At 43.3% G+C, this 21,505-nt stretch overlaps 1 protein-coding gene across 1 annotated transcript in view; it reads right to left on the bottom strand.

The window, feature by feature from the left end:
• The window catches only part of pvalb6 (parvalbumin 6), an 88,563-nt gene extending 67,354 nt beyond the window's left edge, over positions 1–21,209 (bottom strand). The window contains exon 1 of the mRNA XM_033643786.2: positions 20,869–21,209. The gene's annotated coding sequence lies outside the window, so the exon portion shown is untranslated. The remainder of the gene's footprint in view (positions 1–20,868) is intronic.
• Positions 21,210–21,505: the final 296 nt, after the last annotated feature.

The raw sequence follows: 21,505 nt of genomic DNA, 5'->3' as shown, positions 1-21,505 counted from the left end.
TCTGGCAAACAATAAACAAGAGTAGAGAGTTTCATTCAAGTTTAGAGAGCAAAGCAGGACTCAAACTGTTAAAATGAATCATTTAGACGTTTTATAACCCTATTTAAAATTAAAATTATTTTTAGTTTGTTTGTCACTTGCTCATTTCTGATCCAAAAAACAACTCAAAGGGAAAGAGAAATTGATCTCATTCTTACGTTTGGATTTGTCACGGGTCACTTTTTGTTGCCCTTTATTTTAAAGCCACATGTGATGTCCCCTGTGAAAGCAGACTCAGTGTTACTGGGATTATCTTACAGAGGAAAGTCAAAGCTCCACTGATCGATATAACTGATCTGGACATGGAATGAAAGGACTCGCTGTGATGTGAAAGGGTCACTGATACTGTCGATCCCACTGAGAATCAGCACCCCACTCTGCAACAACATGTCATTTTCATTCACAGTGACCCCATGACACATTTTGATGTGTTTTACACACTGTTGGAAAAACGAGAAGTGCACGTCACACACTGAGCGAGCCGCCTGTTAATGACGCTGTGGCCTAATGGGCATGTAGCTACTTCCATGTTTCAGATGATACGTCATGTTTGTAGTCGACCAATGAAGATGAGTTTACATATCACCTTGGTTTCGTCCTTCACCTTCTCAAAATGATCCCACACTTTGGATTTCCTGCCCGACATGTTATTAACTAGCCTGTGGAATAACCGCAGGTACCAGCCCTGGAAATTAACCTGACTCCTGTCTGACTGCTGAGCGTGGACACTTCCTGTGTCTGTCCTTTCAGATTAAAGTCCCACATGGTCCAGTCATGTAGGTTTGGATTTATTTTGACCAATGAAATCTTGACAACTAATGACCTTTCTGGCTGACTGACATTTGGTCGACCATTAATGGGCAGCCCTGACGAAAACCCACTGTCCTGGATCCTGCCTTGTTACTATAACATTAAGCCTTTCATTCACAATTTCAGGGAGACAGAGAGGGAGAGTGGCACTGAGTAGGACTAGAGTGTGGTTGTTGAGTGTTCACTGCTCCCTTGTCATAATTTATGCCTTTAAAAGCTCCAAGCTTGTGTTTATCGTCTGAATTTGGTGATGAGTTTCATATTCCGAAAGCCAAGACTTTATCTGAAACCCCAAATTTTCAAGGCTGAGTTAGGGTACCCAAATGCAGGACAGCAGGCTTTCAATGTAGCTGGTAGAAGACATACAAAACAGGTCAGCAACAAAAGCGACAATGCCGGCAAAAGTAACTCAAAGTACTAACAAAAAAAAACACACTAACTGAGCAGGATGGCATGAGGAACATGAGGAACAAACACAGACAATCTGACCAAGAACAGAGGAACTGGACAGGTACAAATAGGCACAAGGTGAGGTGACTGCAGAACTAGCGAGGTACAGGTGAAACGTATCAGGGCAGATCAGACAATCAAAACTGGAGGGAGAACACACAGAGGCAAGAAGTGAAGTGGTGAGGTGAATAAAACAGGAAACACTAAATGAAATGAAATAAAATGAATAATAGAATCAAACAAAAGACAAACATGATCTCAAGAGGAGATCAGGGCAGATCTTGACACAAATGACCAAAAATCAAGACAAATCCATGTTTGTCTATAAATGAGGTGTTGCGTCACCCGCTTTGCTTTGTGAGCAGCTTTGGGCCATGATCGAGGAGACTCTGTATCTTCCTTACTTGGAACGAACAATGAAACCACATCTCTGAAGACTATTCAACAGCCCGTCCTTTATCAAACACATCTCAAGTACACCTTTGTTTGTCTTCATTCTACCTTTTGTCTTTGTATCTTTCCTCCCCTGGTCCTGTATCTTCTTTTCATCTCTACATATTCTCTTTCCCTCTCGGCGTGTCTCTATTTCCACCTCTCTTTGTCATCTCGCCTTTTTGTCTGTCGAGCAGCTTTAGCGCCCTATTGTCGCCTCCCTTTTCTTTTGGTGGGACGCATTCACTCCCGTCTCCCCATTCTCTTCTGGCCTACAGCATTATGGGCTACCCAAATAAAGAAAGGAAAACACAATTTGTATTCTGGACCACGTCTGTGATGTGAGAGGAAAGCAGAGAGAGGGAGGGGAGAGAAAAGAGGCAGCGAGGAGAGGAGGGGTTGTTAAAGTCACAGTTTGAAGTTGGTTAAATTCATTGGACATATAGTGGGATGTCTGGAGGCGTTTGCCTACATTGTTGGAAGATTTGTTTCTTCTTCAGAGGGGAAGTTTGACCTTGAGTCAACACGGCAAAATGCATGTCAGATACCACACCGCCATTCACTTCCTATCATGAATATGACTCACTATGCTGCTACTTTAAATTAGGCATTTATCTTGAGCATCATTCATCCATCTCATTTTGAGCATCATTACACAAATGGTTTGTATATTGACACATGACTTGACTGCACTGCGCTTGGTGGTTGTTTAGGACTGTCTAAATATAGACTGTATCCTCACAGTTGGATAATGATGTGTTTAGCAGAGTAGGAGAGTGTGTGGGATGGCGATCCACACATCAACTCAAGCGCTCATCGATACACTTCTCTCAGCGCTGGTGGCATGCTGTGTGTACAAGCACTCGGATCTGCATCTCCGCGAGTGAGCAACGCTTGCCCGCACGCATGAGTGTGCACGGGGATGCCAATTTATGCCAGTATGTGTGTGTTGCCCTGTATCCCTAACCCCGGCAGTGATGCCTGGTCAGCAGCAGCAGCTGACACCCTCTTGTCACTGACAGCAACTCCTGCAGTGGTGAGGGAGAGATTGAGCGGGGGGGGTAGAGCTCCACTGACCTTGCAGCAGAAAGCCCCAACAGTTACAGCAGTAGTAGCATCCTCTCCACTGCTCAAACACAAAGACACTCGCTCCAAGAGGGGCTTTCACATCAACACACACACTCCCTCACAGCGTCTCGTGTTCATTCTGACACTCGGTCCACACTCTAGTGCTTAGGACTCGCCTCGGGCTTGTTTGACGAGGCAGGCCTTCTTACAAAGCGAGAGAAAGAGAGCAGGATGGAAAATGGGTGGAGGGCAAGGGGCTGAGGATGGAACACGCACATTCACATAAAGGGAGGAAATGTGCAGTCATTCATGAAGCCATAAAAGACAGAGATGGTGTAGCTTAGGTAGATCTTGAGGAGAGGACGTGAAAAGAGAAATACCGAGTCCTGATGGTTTGCTGGATCTTCCTACAGGCAACTGTAGTCTGTAGTCGGGGTATCACCTCTAGTCATGGCAATGCAGTTGACCTTAAAGGGATAGTTCAGATTTGAAGTGGGGTTATATGGGGTACACTGACTACAGATAAGATGTCAGTCAGCACGCCCGCCCAGTTTGGAGAGGCAGGTTGGAGTCTGCTGTTGGCAGGGGCTGCAGCAAAATGCATTTTAGCCACCTAAAAAAATCAATATCATTTTAAGTGCACACTACATTATGACTATTTTCACCGCTTAACTTTTCTGTCACACAGTCCGCTTTGGTGAAGAAACTGTTTTCCCCCATCTGTGTTCTCATCAAAGCCAGACTCCATTGAGAAAAACAGTTCTAGCTCACTGATCACAGGAGCTGCTGGTCGACTACTACTTTGATCAGTTTGTTAGTTTGTGTGACTTTGGCATTAAAAACAGTCAGTTCGGATTCGCCAAAGTCACACAATAACACAAACTAACTAACTAACTTCTGTGTTCAGCGATGTTAAATCACCGTTTGTCACAATGGAGTCTGGCTTTAAGGAGCGAATATAACAGCTTCATTTCCCTGCTGGAAATCAATGTATGGCATTAAGGTAAAGCAGTGAACATACTCTCAATGGCATGCACTTAAAGTGACATTGATTTTTTTAGCTGGGAATTTTTTAGTTGGTTAAAATATGCTTCGATGCTTACCTCTTCACAGTTGTACATTGTTCGGCTGCCATGATGGACCCCACAGCCTGATTCTCCAGACTGTGGGCATGAGTGATGAAGACTATTATCATTGCTCCATTCTTCCAAATGAATGGCATTTTTTAGAGGTTAGAGATGCTCAAAGACTCATGAAACTTTGCACACGCAGCAGAAGTGGTTCAAAATTTGATAATTCATGGGTCTCATGCTGGGGGGACTGTAGCCCTTTTTTAAACAGGAGTTGTGCAAATTTGCAGGAAAGCCCAATCAGTCTTTTTTCAGCATTGGCAGTATAAAAACAAAATCAGGGAGTGCAGCAAAATGCCGCCTGCCTACTTTTGTTTATACAGAATGCACCTTTTTCAGGGCAATGGGGGCGTGAGCAAGTAACAAAACGTGTAACTCAGCGTGTGACGTAAACAGTGACGTGGGAGGGAAGCCGCAGCTGGTCAGTCCTTCAGCGATTCTCACATAAGTTGGCCCGTTCTTCACCGTTCCCATCATCTGACAGTTAATGGCCTCTTCGTGTGCGAGGACAAGGAGGGCGCGCAATTCCTTGTCTCCCCAGTTGCTCATCTTTACAGTGTCTGTCAGGTTTGTGTTTCCCTCTTGCTACTAGCTGCTTGCTAATTCCTGCTATCAACTGTTTCCTGTTTACCCACCGCCAGTGGTTCGCACTTGCAGCGTCATCAACAGCTCCTCCCACAAGTCTTCAACAGCCCCTCCCGTGGCGGAAGGCCACCTTGGTCTGTTTAAACTAAAAGGGTTCTGCCAATATGTCTACCCTACGAGGCGGAAAATTGGGCACCTCGGATCAACTCACCAATCCGGCTCTGTGTGTCTAAACGCTCGCAGCTTGCCGGCAAAACGGCCCAACATTTGCGGGAAATCTGACAGTGTAAAAGGGGCTTATGACTCAGTATGAACCTACAAAACTTCAACAAAGTGACCCCCATGGTACGTTTCACCTACATGTAAGAAATTTGGTAAGCATATATAACATCTCCAGACGTACAAAAAAGCGCCTTGGAGCCAAACCCTAAACCCAACAGGAAGTCAGCCTTTTTGAATTAACTGTGCAATTTTACTGTATTTTAGAGATTTTACTCAATTGACTTCAGATTTCGTATGCTTGCCTACCGCACTGAATGTGCTAGGTTCAGCACTATGGTAAACATGCCTCGTCTCCATGAGCATACAGCTGCTGTACATGTAAGGTAATGTGTTTCCACTTCCACAGAAAGGTCCCCCTGTAACAAAAACCTTTTCTCCCTAGAAGTGCAATATCAAGGTGTCGTCTGTCTCCAACTCAACGCCTCTTACTGATGATAACGCAGGCCTCAGCCCGGAGTCACCAGATTGAATATGACACTGAAGTGAATGGGTCTCATGAAGGAGCGCAGTATGGGATAAACATTGTAATTGAGTGTCGCTCCTGCTGCTGGCTTCTGTTTATCCTGCTGGATCAGATCACTGATATGAATTCTGAATGAGAACATCACGGTATTTAAACCCTTGAGATGTGTTTTATTGCCTGCAACCTACAGAGAAATACTATTCAAGTTCAATCATTTTCTTTGCTGCGTCTCACAGAGTTGTGGAGACTTAGTGTGGCATATTGATCCATGAGAATGAGACAAAGTGTTTATACTTTTTAACTCTGCAGACCTTTCGACAGATCTGTTACCACCACAAATGCACTCTGTGAGCAACACTTGATTTAAATTTTGGTCAGGTATCCAAAGACATCAAGTTAAATTCAGGGTGGTAATGGCAGACTCCACCACTAGCAATGACAACTGCTTTGTAGAGAGGTAGTTTCAGACAGAAAACATTAAATTGTCATCACTGAGAAGATGTTTGTGATCATGAAAAGTATAATAGTCAAAATTGGGTTATGTTTTCTTGAAAATCATTTTAGAGCTGTAGCTTTAAAAAACAGTGTCAACCTACTGTGTGTTTATGTGACAAGCTGGAGCAGTCTGAATTTTATTTTATTTTTTAAGTAATTTACACATTAAGGGTGTTTTCAATTTAGGTACGATTATTCTTACTGTGCCCAAGTACAATGCCCCCCATCTCCACTCCCCACAATAGTAATGTTATGTATTGGTGCAGCTGGGGGTGTCATCAACAGGGACTGACGGAGCAGCAATGGAGCAATTGCTTTCAGGTGCAGAGCTCTTCGAAGACAGTGAAACCAGATCTGAGTCCGCCCAACGGACTCAGCAGCTGCACTGCTGTCTGATATATTTGTATTAAATTCATAACGACTTAAAATCTCCTTGTAGTTGTGTTAAATACCAGTCTGCTTCCATGTTTTGGAACAGTTGGTGTTCACACCTGATGAACGTCCGAGAGTACACATGAAACGTACTCAAGACTAGCCTGGCGAAACTATCCTGATCTCGCGAGCTCATATTCGATTTCGCTCCTCAGATCAGTCTGGCTATGCAATCATAAAGGCGAATTTTGGCATCGGTTTTGGCTAAACGGGCCAATCACAACCGTTTATTACTTTGGGGCGGGTTATTTGAAATCACTGAAAGCTTTCATTGAAAAAAAGGATGTGTTTGCCGTCCTTCCTACGGGGTTTGGTAAAAGTTTTATTTACCAACTGGCTCGGTTGATCGGGAAAACGATGGGACTCAGTGAAAACCCAGTGGCTATTGTTGTTTCTCCACCAGTTGCTCTCATGGAGGAGCAGGTCAGGGAAGAGACCAAGCTGGGAATCACAGCCATGCAACTCGGAGTTACAGTGAGGAGGAAATCCACAAAGACGGCAACACTCTTTCCCAGACATCATCACAGCTCATCTCCACTGCAGCTTGCTGGTCTGTTTACAGTGGCGTTGTGCTAGCCTACGTCACACATTTCCTTTACTCTGATTGGTTTTCCGTCATTCCAATTGCGTGAAGGGGCTCTTTGAGTGACAGCCATCGATACCGCCCCTCGGGAATAGAGGAAATGTACAGTCCGTGTCCAGACCCATTCGCGTTTTGCAAAGTGGGTCTGACAACGCCAGGCTAACTCAAGACCACCTTTTCAAGTGAACTCAGGCACAGATTGGCGTACCATGCCTGGGTACGGTACACAGTGCTCACACTGATCAATTATTGGCACTAATGGACTTTGGAGTCATGTGTACCCAGAACCTGGCCCAGGTCTCTGATATGAAAACCCCCTAAAGGTGGTCCAATAACCCCTATTAACCTCAAGTCATGTCACTTCAGAATCTGTTTAGTCTCAAGACTACAAGTAAAGAAATGAAAAAGATTTGGGGGTGTGGAGTAAGAGAGAAGTGACCTCACCAAATCTCTGCAGCCTGCTTCTCAGCTCCTTGGTAGTGGTTCAAGGCTACGTTAGCTGCTATTAGCATAGCACAAGCAAATCTCTGAAGCGTTGGCAGTTGCACTTGAAAAGAGCCTTTATAGTCTTCCAAGCACTCAAAGTGCTTTTATACTACACTACACACTGCATGTTACATTCACCCATTCATTCATACACTGTTGGGCGAGGCTACCATACAAGGTGCCACTTGCTACTCACACATCTACATAAAGCCCCGTTTCCACCGAGCAGTACGGTACGGTACAATTTAGTTCGGTACGCTTTTTTTCCAATACCCCATTTTTGGTCACCCTTCTGTTGGAGTACCTGTACCAATCACATCGGTGTATCTGATATAGGCGGGTCAGAGGCGAGCTAAACAGGTGACGACAGCGCTACGAAGACGAAGTCCGGAATCAGTCAGTAAACACTGCAAGATGGCTACGGATGAACACCAGTTGTTCGAAACGGCTTTGGCTGCTACAATGAACGAGTTAGACTTGGCTTTTTCTCTAAAAGAGAAACAGAGGACGGCGCTTGAATCTTTCCTTTGCAAGAAGGACGTTTTTGCTGTTTTGCCGACTGGATACGGCAAGAGTCTAATCTACTAGTTAGCTCCGCTGGTAGCTAAGCTCTGGATATGTCACCCTGTGTATTGTTCTGATTGGTCGTAGTGTTATCCAATTGCATGCAGTGATATTTTCAAATGCATGCTTGGAGCCGCCCCTCGAGTTGGGCCATTTGCATTACTCATAGCCGGACCCTAAATCTTTCTAGATTTGGGTCTGGATTTCCAGGCTAGCACAGTGGTACTGTTTGCCGCGGAAACGCTAAGCAGACCTAGGTTCCAGGTACCATGTCTGATAGGTTACTTTTGGTTCCAAAGGTTCCATACCGTAAGTGTTTGGGGGAAACAGGGCTTATCTGAAGCAATTTGGAGCCAAGTATCTTGCCCAAGGAGGTGGGGATCGAACCACAGATCTCCTGATTAGTGGACAACCAAATCTCCGACTGAACCCCAGCTGCCTTCTGCTTTATAGGTGATGTAAGTGCCAGGTTTTGAAGAGAGAAGAATATGTGGAATAAAACGGGTGATAACTCTGGTTCTGCTGCATTGATTAATCAATGTTTTTTAAAGAGTGCAATGTAAAACAGTAAGTATCAGTTGTTTCTGTTATTGTCCTCCAGACTCCTTTTTCTTCTTGTCTTTCTTTTTTATAAAGAAGAGTTGTACAGCCTGGCGTATGTTAAGCACCAATACACCAAAGTAAATTCCATGTATGTAAAAACCTTCTTGGCAATAAACCAGATTCTGATTCTGCACAAATGTTTTACTTAATTTTTAGCATGTTTCTTGCATGGACACCCTTTACCTGGTCACACCTTTAAATCCGTCCACCCCTCAGCAGTTATGTTTACAAGAGAGATAGGCGGGAAGTTTTGATGTTACAACATTTGTTTTGGATTGAGGTCAGCTTCAGGTCAGCTGTGTGCTCAAAGCTTTGGGCCAAAGCCCAGACCAGGCTCAATGAATCGGGCTATAGTGTCAGAATTTTCTGGCCCATGATCTGCTGGGAATGTTTCAGCATAAAGCCGAGTATAGTAGGCAATAATACAGAGATTGAGCCAGGGACGAGAGCATATGGGTGATGGGATAAGGATTGCGGATTAAATTAAATGTAGAGTCAGGGAATTGGAAAAAAAAGGTCAGACAAAAGGGGAATACAGGAAGCGGAGGAAGCGATAAATGGAAGAAAAACTTCCCTGGCCTTTGTTCCTGAGGGGGCAGGATGCGTCCGGGAGATATGACACTCAAGGAGGATTGATGGATATTGTTCACAACGATTGCTGCTTTGCAAGGCCACAGCCACGGCTCATCTCGCCTAATCTCTGCTATTGAGATGAGCTGTCATTCACTTCACGGGTTGATAAGGCAATTCCATCTGACCACTGACAGTTGGTTGCTCTACATTAACTTGAGCTGTTTCAAGATAACTCTGCTTTACATACAGGGCACCAGGCCTGTACGGCACTTCTTCCTTTTCCCAGTTGTTCTCTGGTGTTGCGCTGGGAGCCAAGAAGTTTTCACTCACTTTGAATAATCCTACTTTGAAAACATGAGATGTGGAACAAGAACGGGGAACAGGTAAAGAATTTAAAGTGGTGCTCCATTTACGGAAAGTTTTTTTTTATGAACTTTTAAGAACAAAACTACAGATTAGCAAGTAGGAAAAATATGCAGGTATTTTCTACAGAGATTTTCAAGGACATTTTTAAAAATATTCACATACAATATGTATTGTAAATTTAAGGATTGGTGACCACTTAGAATAGTTTGACATTTTGGGAAAAAAAAAGCTCATTAACTTCTTACCAAGAGTCCCATGAGACAATTGACACCACTCTGTGTCTCGAGAGTGGCATCAATGTTTTTATCTAACTCAATACATATCCCAACATCTGTCAGACCCATCTTGTCCCTGTTTAAATGGAAATGTAAGACTATGATCAAATTAAAAATGAATGTGGACCAAATCCAATTTTTTTGCTCTCCCGTGACATGGATCAGATTTTTTCAGATCCAGTTTTTTCCAATCAGATTTAGGACACTTTCATGTGTGTTCCCTCATCCGATACATGTCAGATCACTGGCCATTTGACCACTGTTAGAACACTCATTTATGTTCATGGTTGTTTTCCTCATACATTCATAGTTTGTCCGACTTATGCCGGAATTCTACTGGATGCTTGTCTGTTGCCAAATGGCTGCGCTGGTTATCCACTGCGTGCTCCGCCGTCCGTCAACACCCACCGGCTGCGTACCACAAAACCAGAGGAGTAGTAGGAAGACATCTCGGTGCACCTCCATGATTCTCTCTTCGTCCATGGTGTCAGCTGGGTGAAATGACATCTGAAAACCTCTGACCTGTTGACTTCCTATGCCCATTATTACGTTTTTAAGGTGTAGTGCAGGGAAATATGATCCACCGTGAACACTGAGTATTTTATTTTGAAAATTAACCTGATGTTTTATTTTGTTTCTGTGCACGACTTCCTGCCCCGCACGATCTGCTCTGTGCTGAATTGCTGCGTTGTGCTCTGGCATCTGGCTAAAATAGAAGTCCTGCGTATCTGTTGTGGAAACGTATCGGCTCCGCTGCCGTTCCGAGCGCAGACGCAGCCCACACACATCTGGTGGAATTTGGGGGTTATACTTGGGTCTGCAGGTGCTGATCACTCACCATACAGTGTTGAAGTCGTCTGTTAAAACTACAGAAAGCTGTTGTAGTTGTACTGCTGCTGCTGTAGGCTGCCCCAGTTGCAAGCCAATAGAACTAACAGACAGGCTTTGTTTGCCTTTATAGATAGGACAGACAGACAGAAAAGTGGGAGAGAGCAGAGGATGACACTTAGCAAAGGGGCCACAGGTTGAAATCAAACCTGTGTTGCTGCAAAGGACTCGGCCTCTATGGGCCGCACACTCTACCAGGTGAGCTAGAGGTCCCTGCCAGATGCTTTCTATCAGGGACTGCATACCGGGTGCTGTAACCATAGACTGTATGGATAATGAATGATATGACAGCTCACCAAAAGCCAAAAATCCTCGTCTGTACAGTGGGAGAAGGTAGAGACACACTGTCCATCTTTATATACAGCCATTGACCATGACAGCATTGTCATCAGGGGCCAACAGAGATATTAGAAAGTAGCCTTGGACATTCTTAGGTTTTGCAAGAACTGTTCCTCCACGAAACTCTCCACCTCACAGCCCCGCCACTCCTGACTCTTCTCCTGGTCGCACCCAAACCTCTCTCTCCACAGAACTACCAGCAACAGCTGCTGATGGACCTTGTGGATCGAAAGCCTGTTATGCTGAAAACATATGCCCAATTCTCCACAGGACCACTTCTTTAAAAATATGCTGCACAATCTCCCAAACAGAAGCACATGGTTAATTATTATGCAGAACAACCTCATCGGACATCCCTGCTATGACGATCATTTAGGAGATGAAGCTTGCATCGCTATGTCGTTCCTCCTTTGCAAATGTCACGTCTTTTATTGCCATTTCAACGTGCATGTGTGTGATGTTACTAGATGCATGTGAGGCATTTTGGGGCAGAGATCCATATGGGTCACATCAAACATGAATGTGAACAGTCAAGGTAGAAAGATCAAGCCGTGAGATGTAGCCTATGTCTTCGTTGTCAATGAGAGTGAAGCCTTATGGTGAGAGATACCTCCCCCAGTTAGCCAGTTGCTTAACCTGAAGCCTTAATTTTAGAAAGTAGTTGAGGCTACAGTTTGTTCAGAAAGTCTTGCAGCTTGCTAAGGATGACACTGAAAGTGACGTTAGCTTAACACAAACCATCACCTGTACGCTACCACTTGCTGTCATCACTACCACAAAGGGCCCCCTCTCAATTCATCAGAATGGACAATGGGAAAAAACACAAATGATGCTGGGCACTTTTTCAAGTCCAAGTTTTTCCACCCAAGGTGTTAAGGGCACTCCTGTAAGAACCAATGAATGAGCAGGATTTCTATAATTCAGCACTGGCAAAACAAAATGACATTTCTCAACCGAGTAAACGTTTAAACTTTGAATAGATACACTGCGTTAAAATTCAACCACGACTTTGTTCCCTAAAGACGGAGGCTTTAAGTGGCTTAGATAAAATAGGTCACATCATCATCCTACTTAATTTTTCTTTTCTTAAAAAAAGATCGAGCTCTAAAATAAGAAATGTCTCGATCCATTTTTACTCGCTCTTCCTCCCAGCTGACCACAGGTTGGTTAATGAGCTCATTTAAGAGGTCATGGGTTTTCTAATTGGAAGTGGCTTGACTCCTGTTGCACTGGGATGACCTCTGTGACCGTCTAAAGTTAGTATCAACTTTCTGACCTCTTTAAAAATACTCGCGCTTCTGCCACCGCTGTCCTTACATATAACACCTAACCCTGAAATAGCTCAAAGAACCTTCTGGACCTGAGTTCTCCCTCAAGGCAAAGAAGTGAGTTGCTTGAGGAACATCTGACAAAATTGAGGTGTAAGAGCAGAAATGAGCTGCAGGACAGAACATCCTCAAACCAAAGGCCCTCAGAGTGACGCTGGTATTGCAGTTTAGCCACCACTGGGCAGCATAACACCTGAGACCTTTCCATTCATTGCGTACAACACCTTCACATGACCTCACAAATTCCAGCTGAGCATTGTCTGGCAGGACACCGTGCCCCGCTTCAATCCCATCACTTATCCAAATATTAGCTGAACCGCAGCATCTGATGTTTCAATAGACGCTGTTCACTTCACGCTCATAATTCCTTATTAGTAGGTGGCTCCGTTCCCGTGCCGCTGCCACCCACACAAACAATGACCTGTGCATTACAGCATTACACCAGTGTCTGCAGACGTACACACAGAAGCTAATAAGCCCCGAACCTGCAGTGTCAGGCACGTTTTTCACTGTTCATCCTGCGTATCGGCGAGACCATCAAGCACCCTCCAGATGCCAGTCGTCTAGCACAACATCTGTCCTTGACCTTGGCGATGAAGACTCACCAGTGACGAGACTGTCTGCCTATCACAGCCCTCTGTCTGGGCCCATTATGATAACAAGTTTTACGTGTGTGTGTGTGTGTGTGTGTGTTTTGTGTCAGTGTGATTGGCTGGTTGGTGAGAAATTCATGTTATCTGTGACCTGCTCTGCATCAGTGCACACTTTGTCTGTGTGTGTGCTTCTGTATAAGCCCATTTGTATCAGTTTGCATCTGCAGGACAAGGTCCAGTGACCCGTGTTGCTATGGTATATCGTGTGTGTGTGTGTGTGTGTGTGTGTGTGTGTGTGTGTGTGTGTGTGAGAGAGTGTGTGTATTATCAACCCAAGATGACTTTGCATGCAGCCTGATAAGCAAATGCAGTATAAAGTATACTGCATGCATGTTTGACACTGAGTGTTTCTGATTTCCCTTCTTTTCTCAAACCCTCAGCAAAAAAAAAAATCATCTTCCTCATTCTCTTTTATCAGAATCTGTTCTTTAATTTAAGGGCCCTGAACACGGGGTTAATTGTGTTTTCCATGACAAAATCAGCCCAAATGCAAATCATCTCTGAGCGACCTCTGCGCCGCGGCTGAATGGTGTTTTAATTATCCAGACAACCCCTTAAGTGGCGGAGAAACCGTAGTGGCCATATGCTCAGCAGTCACAACTTATCTCACAGTTGCATATGAGCTCACAGGTGGTGGGGGGGCCGCGTAGAAAAAGATGACAGCTGATTTAAACGACAGTGAAACGAGGGAAAATTGGTTGTGGGAAGTAGGCAGGCGGGAGAAAGGAAAAATAAAGGTCAAGGTGAAAAACTAAGATCACAGAGAAAGCTGTTTCCCAGGGCGCATCTTTCCATGGATGTTTGCCCACATGAGCGCCCTGCTTCCATCTGACTACTCGCAATTAACTGATCCTCTCACCTACGATAACAAGCCCACACAAACAGCCGCCCCTCTATCCTTCCCAGTAAAATGACATTTCCCTAACCAGTCCACCCACTGGCAGGCTTCCATCTTACTCACATTCACTGTTATGTCTCCACACAACAATGAACTGCAGAGGAGAGAAAATAGACAACCAGAGGGCAATTGGCAATGTGGGACACAGGATAGGCTCCCTGACCATACGCGGGAATACACACAAACATGCTGTATCACACACACACATGCGTGCTAACACACAATCATCACCCCCAGTGGCTCATAATGTTTTTTTCATTGTGTGTGGTCTGGACAATGCAGCCAAGGTAGTGAAGGATAATGAATCCATTTCTATGGGCAGTTTGACAATACATGTAGCTGTGTGTGTGTGTGTTTCTGTTGCTTTGTGCATTTTTAGCCACGCTAGCTGTGTGGCCCTGGGAATGGCTATGGCAAAATATCTCTTGGTTGGTCCAACACTGTGGCTCTGCAGACCAGCGTTTGAGATCAACTGTAACTAAATGGTTTTATTGTGCCTAAATGTGACCACACATTAACTGACATAATAATAATAATAGTTTTATTTGTATAGCACTTATGTAAACAAGGTTACAAAGTGCTTCACAAAGTACATGAAAGGAAAAGGAAATAAAATTCAAAAGCTTCAAATCAAAAAAGTACAAATTGTGCATTAAAAGGAAAACCTCTCATATGAAAGTATGTTTTAAGCAATGATTTAAAAACAGGTAATGTGCTAGCCAGCCTAATCTAGCTAGTAGAGAATTCCAGAGCTTCGGGGCCTCAATGGCAAAAGCCCGGTCACCTTTAGCTACCAAGCTCGATTTAGGGATGACTAGCCAAGGTAGACTTGAGGATGTCAGGTCACGACTTTGAGCATAGGTAGTCAGAAGCTAAGCTACATAACTATAACCATGTTGAGCTTTAAAAGTTATTAAAATAATCTCAAAATCAATTCTGGAGTTCACAGGCAACCAGTGGAGGGAGGTGAGAATTGGGGTGATATGTGACCTATGATTCGACCCAGTTATAATACGAACTGCAGCATTCTGCACCAGCTGAAGCCGAGCTACTGAAGATTTACTGAGGCACGTAAACAATGCGTTACAGTGGTCAAGGCAAAGAGAATACAAAAGCATGAATAAGCTTCTCTAGGCCAGGAAAAGAAACAACTGAATTAATTTTGGTAATATTTCATAGGTGGAAGTAACAGGATTTAATGAGATTAGTGACATGTATCATCTACATAATAACGTATAAATGTAATGTATCTCTGATTTGAAGAAACATACGATTCCAAAATTCATTCTGGTGATAGGGTTATTGTTTGTATGTTTTCTGGGGGTAGTTTTTTGTGAAATGTCTCAACAACTATTGCAAAGACGAATGCATTTCCATAATTAACCCTTTGACCTCTTCAATAGAAATGGTCAGCCAGTGCCTACATTTGTATTTTTGCTTACTGTGATGTCGTATCTTCAAATGCCTCATATCCCTAGAATCTGCACAACCTAAGCTAAAAAGTTATTTAAGTCAATAAACCATAATAACTGATAAAAGTACGCAGATTGTGCCTTTGGGGGAAAAAAATCCAGTAGGTTTTTACATCAAATTTTACAAACAAAAAAACACAAAACATGTAAACCCAAACAATTTTTAAATGTAGAAACATAAACAACATATTTCTTAACACTCCCAAGTTTCTTAACACAAGCACAAGCACACACAAGTTATACAAATTATGCACATTATTTAGTTTTGCAATATTGTCATTTTTATTGACAAAGTGCAAAGGCATTTATCACTCATTCCTCTGGCACCACCGTACATTTTTGCATGGTTTTGCACCGAACGTGAAATAGTACAATGATGTCACTACTAGTGTACAATGTAACGACACTGAAGACAGAAGTCTTAGCCTTCTGCTATCTAGCTATTCTGGTTTTTATTTTAGACAGACATAGATATATATACACAAGATTATGCAAACAACAATCTCAGGCATTATGGGGAACGTCCAGCACAATTATGATATAATACCATGTTTGCACTGCACGTAAGGTAAGGTGTTAAAGGTGTTAACATGATGACAGGGAAGACAAAAATCTTATCTTTCTGCTGCAAAAAGAATGAATGGTCTAGCTATTATGATTTTATTTTACTTCTGTTTAAGCCACAGTGATCTTAAAGGGTTAATACAAGCAAAGCAAGTGATACCAGCCCTACCTGTACTTTGTGTTTAGTGCTATTTAGTAAATGGTACTGTGGCTAACATGCTAATGTACGATGATGAACATTGTATACGTCCTACCTGCTAAATATCAACATGCTAGCATTATGAGCATGTTAGCATGCTGAGGTTAGCATTTAGCTCAAAGCGCCACATTACAGCTTCACAGAGCTGCAGATTCTTGTTTTACATTAGTGCCATTTGAATGAGTCAGAATTTAAACCAGTTGAGATTTCAATATTTAAAATGACCCTCCATTACACCTCATTATATTTCAAATAATTTCATACTTTTAGATTGATTTTTAATTTGCGCTAACATAAGGGCAGATATATGCACACCCTGTTAATGATAACCATTAAGTGTAAGGACTTAGTCACACATTTTAGAACAAGCATTGAAGCAAGCTTTCTTTGGATCATTTACCTCATAATAGACTAAAGCATGGGCCATTATGCTTTAGTGTAGACAAAAGAACAGTTTACCAACCCTCCATGTGCCACGTCAGGGGAGAGCACATTACAGGAGTAGTCTACAGTATCAGAAAAATTACTGTTTGAATGCAGTTTAGATGTTTGTGCCTCCTTTAGCAAGAGTGAGCGTCAGCTTTTTCCAGTGGTGGATTTTCTTGTGACAATTTTCACATGAGGATGTCCGTTCAGTTCAGCAGATGTGCCGACTGCCCTTCAACCGAGCAAAACATGGATATACAAGAGTGGATATTGTGTCGGTGTGAAGGACTGTGCCTGGATCTTTGTACTGTGACAGAGGGAAGTGCACACAGACAGACACAGATACACACCTTTTTTTTATTCATCTCAACTGACAGGCCACAGGGGTCACCTCAAACCAGCACTTAGCAGCACTTAGAGCTCCTGCAGTTAATCAGTGCACTTAATAGGACCAACTAGACCACATATTGTTAATGCACACGCACATATACACACACACACGCTGAGTGAAGTCCCAGTCTGACTGTTACGGTGCTTAAATACCTTTCCCGGTCCACCTGTCCCAATCCCACCGACGCCGGTCTGCAATTTCTCCTACACTGGTTCTCCACGCTTCCCTAAACACAACAGCATCTGCACTGCATAGCTAAACACACACACACACACACACACACTTTCATTTATTTATTTATTTATTTATTTCTCTTTCTTTCTCCTTCTCACCCACTCATCCACCTTCCTGTCCCTCCTCTCCTCTTCCTCTTCCAATCTATACACAGACTTAAAAAACCATTCCCTCTCACACAAACGTCCCATACCCACACTGTGAGGTCTCCTCCCAGAGGAGCATTATATCACACCTGGGTATTTCACACTCCACAGAGCTCCACCCTCGTTAAATTACTGATTTCCCATGAAATCAGGAGAGGATATGCTACCATGCATCACGCTTGACTTTTATATCTAATGGAGAAGTGGTGATAAAGTTTATGGGTACGTATGATGTGTGAGTGTAAGAGTGGAGAAAGATGGGCAGGAGGAGAGGTCCACAGGGGCATGTGGATGGTGTAAGAATAGCCTATATAGAAAAGGGAAAGAATAGGATTTTTGAACAATAATGGCTGCTTAGTTTTAGGGTCTCCTCTGTATTGAGGCCGATTAAAATACTTCCATGTCTCACCCTGTCTTACCCAAATTATCTCTTAAATGGGTCAAAGCCTATCTGTCTAACTTTCTCTATTTCCTTGCCTATGAAACATACTTGTGGTGTACCTCAAGGATAGATTCTGGGCTCTGTTCTTTTTTCTATTAAAATGCTTTCCTATGGTCGACATATTGTTTTGTATATATGCAGACGATGCACGATTATATCCTCCTGACAACCCTGCTGATTTTTTAAGTTTGGCTGCCCTAAAGGACTGACTTGAAGATGTTGGATGATGGGTACCTTTGTCCATTTTAACAAGGACAAGATTGAGGGACCAGTTTCCTTACTCAGTCTGAATTGAACCTATTCCATTATTGGATTATTGCAGTTTGCAGTCAGAAAAAAGGCAATAAATCATCTGCAGTTTGTCCCAAATGCAGCTTCTTGGATTTTAACTAAAACTATACGGAAAAAATACGTTAAACCAATTTTAACAACTCTTCATTAGCTTCCCATTGTTTCCAGTGAACTCTGTCTCCTAGAAATGATTGTATGTCACTAAACTGCATCCTCAAATACCTTTTTGTGGCAACATAATCGCTGCCTGGTTTATGTTCAGAGACTTTTCTTTCAGGTAACTAAACACTACATTTAGGGTCCATGCAGGCTTCATAAGATAAGAGGTAGCTGAGGATAGGGATATCAGGATCAAGGGTTTTTATTAGCCCCTAAGTTTCTTCCTGATCTGATACTTCTATTCGTCTAGAACATAATGCATCATCAATGACAGCAAAGTGCAAGAGACTCCACTCTGAGCTGAAATGAAATGTGAGCTCATAACTTTGACAAATAACATAAATAAAAAGTCTCATTCTTCATTTTACTGTTGTTTATGACACGTGGAGGAGAGATGGGGAGTTGGAGAAGTGACCAGAGCTGCACTCTTTGCATTGCTGTGCAGGAAAGCTACGCGAGCTGTGTGACAGCTGATGTAAAACAAAGGATCAGATTGAGTTCTCGATATATAGCTCAATATAGCTGATCCAAATCAGTTTGAAGAAAATGCCTTGGTTGGCCCCAGTAGTGATTTTTGAGATCAGATGAGGACATCACTAATTCGGGCTATGGTTCGGTGTGCAAAGTGCAAGACCTTGAAACAAAAACCCCGGGTTCATGAGTAGATGCTGTATTGCGAGATTGCCAAATTTGGTGAAAACAACTGAAATAAGCTCTCAGGGAACTTTTTGCTAATACATTCAGTATCAAATTTTTTGTCAAGTACGTTAATTAGCAGCATTTCCTCATTATCTTAATAGAAAACGTAATTTGCTCAGCATTACGTTTCCCTTAAGACATATTTGTGGTTTCAATTTTAGTATATATAAACTTAATTTCTAGGAGACAGGGCTGTTCTCCAGGACCATTAAAATGATTGACTGATGATGACTCACTTACAAGGCTCCAAGCTATATCTCTGAACTATCATACCCATTCATATAGGATGACCATGCATTTTCTTTCATGGCCACTAAACTGTGGAATGAATTACCGTTCACAATCTGCACCTCTGTTAGCTCACTTTTTTAAAATTAGTATGATTACACACCCCCGGGGCCATATTACACTTCTTTTTTTAATTTATTATTGTATCAAATTTATCCAAATTTAATTTCAAGCTGTGCCAACAGCATGAGTCCAGGCATGGAAATGTCACTCAGTCCATTGTTTTGGTCCAGACTAAAATATCTAATTAAGTATTAGATGAATTGCCTTGACATTTTGTACAACCATTCATAATCTCCAGATTCCTTCTGATTTTGGTTATGCCCTGGCATCTCCAGCACCACAACAAGGTTGACATTTATAGTTCAAAGAAAAATATCTTGACAAGTATTGGACGGACTGCCGTGAACTTTGCTACAAATATACAAGATTACCAGAGGATAAATTGTAATGACTTTTCCTCCAGCGCCACAGCATGTCAAAGTTTTTCTTTATAACATCAACTTCTATCAACATCTAGACGTCTAAACTTCTCATCAAATATTGACCTTATTGTTCTTATCTTTGTCTCTACACTGTGACCTGAGAGGGTATCTGAAGTTACCCATCTCTCCTCCACCCTTTCTTACCTCCGTCTTTCCCCCTCCTTCATCACCTCCCTGCCCTTCAAGTCTAACGCACCAACAGCTCTCCATCCCCTCCCCTCCCCAAACAAATGTCACTTTCTAATTGGCCTGGTTTGGCGAGGCAGGAGAGCATCGCTGTTTGGACAGCTGTTAATCTAAGAGGGTTGGCGATGGCAGAGGGATTGTGCCAGTGACGGTGGCGGGGAGAGGGATGACAATCTGGAGCAGCACTGAGAATGACGCAATGAGGCAGAAAGACTTAAAAGAAGAAAAAAAGAAGTTTGAGTCTGGCGCAAAATCACCGCTCGCGCCAGTCTGTCCACACATCTGTCATTGTGACACTCTGTTGTGCTGATGAAAAAAAATAAAATAAATGGGAACCACAAATTAAAATGCAGCGTCACTATACATCTCTCACCCTCTGCACGTTCCTGTACAGTAGACTGTGTAGGTAATATTAATGTACAAGCGCATACCCTGCAGTTTCATTCAAGCATCTGCTCCGAAGCCTCAGCATCACCCTCACAGGAATGTAATGGGTTTTCACCCCTCTTCATTCTCTTTCTTTCACACACATACACACACAATGAAGCACACACAGGCACACAGCGCTCGGGGAACCAATCACCATCGCCTGTTTTCAGGTCCTGTTTGTGAATGGGATTTTTTACGGGAGAGGAGGAGGCAGGCACCGCTGCATTTGTAGGCATGCAACTGCCACACCGGGGGAAACATCAGCATCCCGTTTCTGAATTATTTCTCTCCCTCTGTGTTGGCTGCTCTCTAATCCATTTTTTATGTCTTTGGTTTGTTTTTTCTCACGCCCTCATTTCCATTTTTGGTTTTCTTTGCATCTTCTTGAACTCTGTCTGACTCTGTCTTTTTTGATGCAGCAGTCGATTGTGACTGCTGCATCAAAATAGCATTTCTTTTTCCATGCTTTTCTTCCACTTTTCCCCTCACACACCATCACCGCCATCATCATCATCATCATCATCATTGCCTCTTTTGCATCTTTCTCACTCTCCTGTCATGTCACTCTCCCATATACTGCAGAACAGCTGGCTTTCTCCACTACCCTTATTCTCTTCTTTTCACCAGCCATCCCATCTGCCTCCTGAAGCAGCAGCTGATGCATGTAAGGTTAATGACCACCAACACACACTGACACACACACATAGACACTTACCTCCAGTGACAGGGTCTTCGTCCCGAGTGCTTCTGAATCCTCAGTAGTTGGAGGAAGAGCGGCGAGCCTGCGAGCTTCTTGCGGCTGGAGAGAAGTGGAGGACAGAAAGAGAGAAAGAGACAGAAAGAGGGAGAGAAAGAGAGATAAAAGACAAGAGACAGCAGAGAGAGTGAGAGGTATGAAGAGAGAGAGAGAGAAAGTGGACTAGAGCAGGCGGGCTGTGTGATCCAAGAGGAGGAAGAGGAGGAGGAGGAGGGTGCTCCGGCTGGCTGGAGGTGAGATGAAGGGGAGAAAGGGAGAGGGAGGGAGAGATAAAGGAAGAGGGAGGGAGAGAGTGAGGGTGCGCTGGATTGGGATAGGAGGGGATTGTGTGATGTTTGAGAGGAGGAGGAGGGATTGCAGGGAGCGGAGGGTGAGGAAAGTTGGAGCGAGGAGGGAGGAAGGAAGGGTAAGGATGCAGAGACTGAGGGAGGGAGGGAAAGGTGATTAGAGGGGACAGAGAAGGCAGAGAGCATAGAAACAGGTATGCTGTAATCCAGAGGGCTTTGATTTATTGGCAATAAGTGAAACCATCACACCTCACAACTCTCTCTTTACTCCATTACAACTGCAACCTTTCACAGCCGTCAAAATCACA

This window comes from Epinephelus lanceolatus, chromosome 18 (genome assembly GCF_041903045.1).
Source record: "Epinephelus lanceolatus isolate andai-2023 chromosome 18, ASM4190304v1, whole genome shotgun sequence".
Lineage (NCBI taxonomy): Eukaryota > Metazoa > Chordata > Actinopteri > Perciformes > Serranidae > Epinephelus > Epinephelus lanceolatus.
This window is presented reverse-complemented; position numbering and strand designations above follow the sequence as displayed.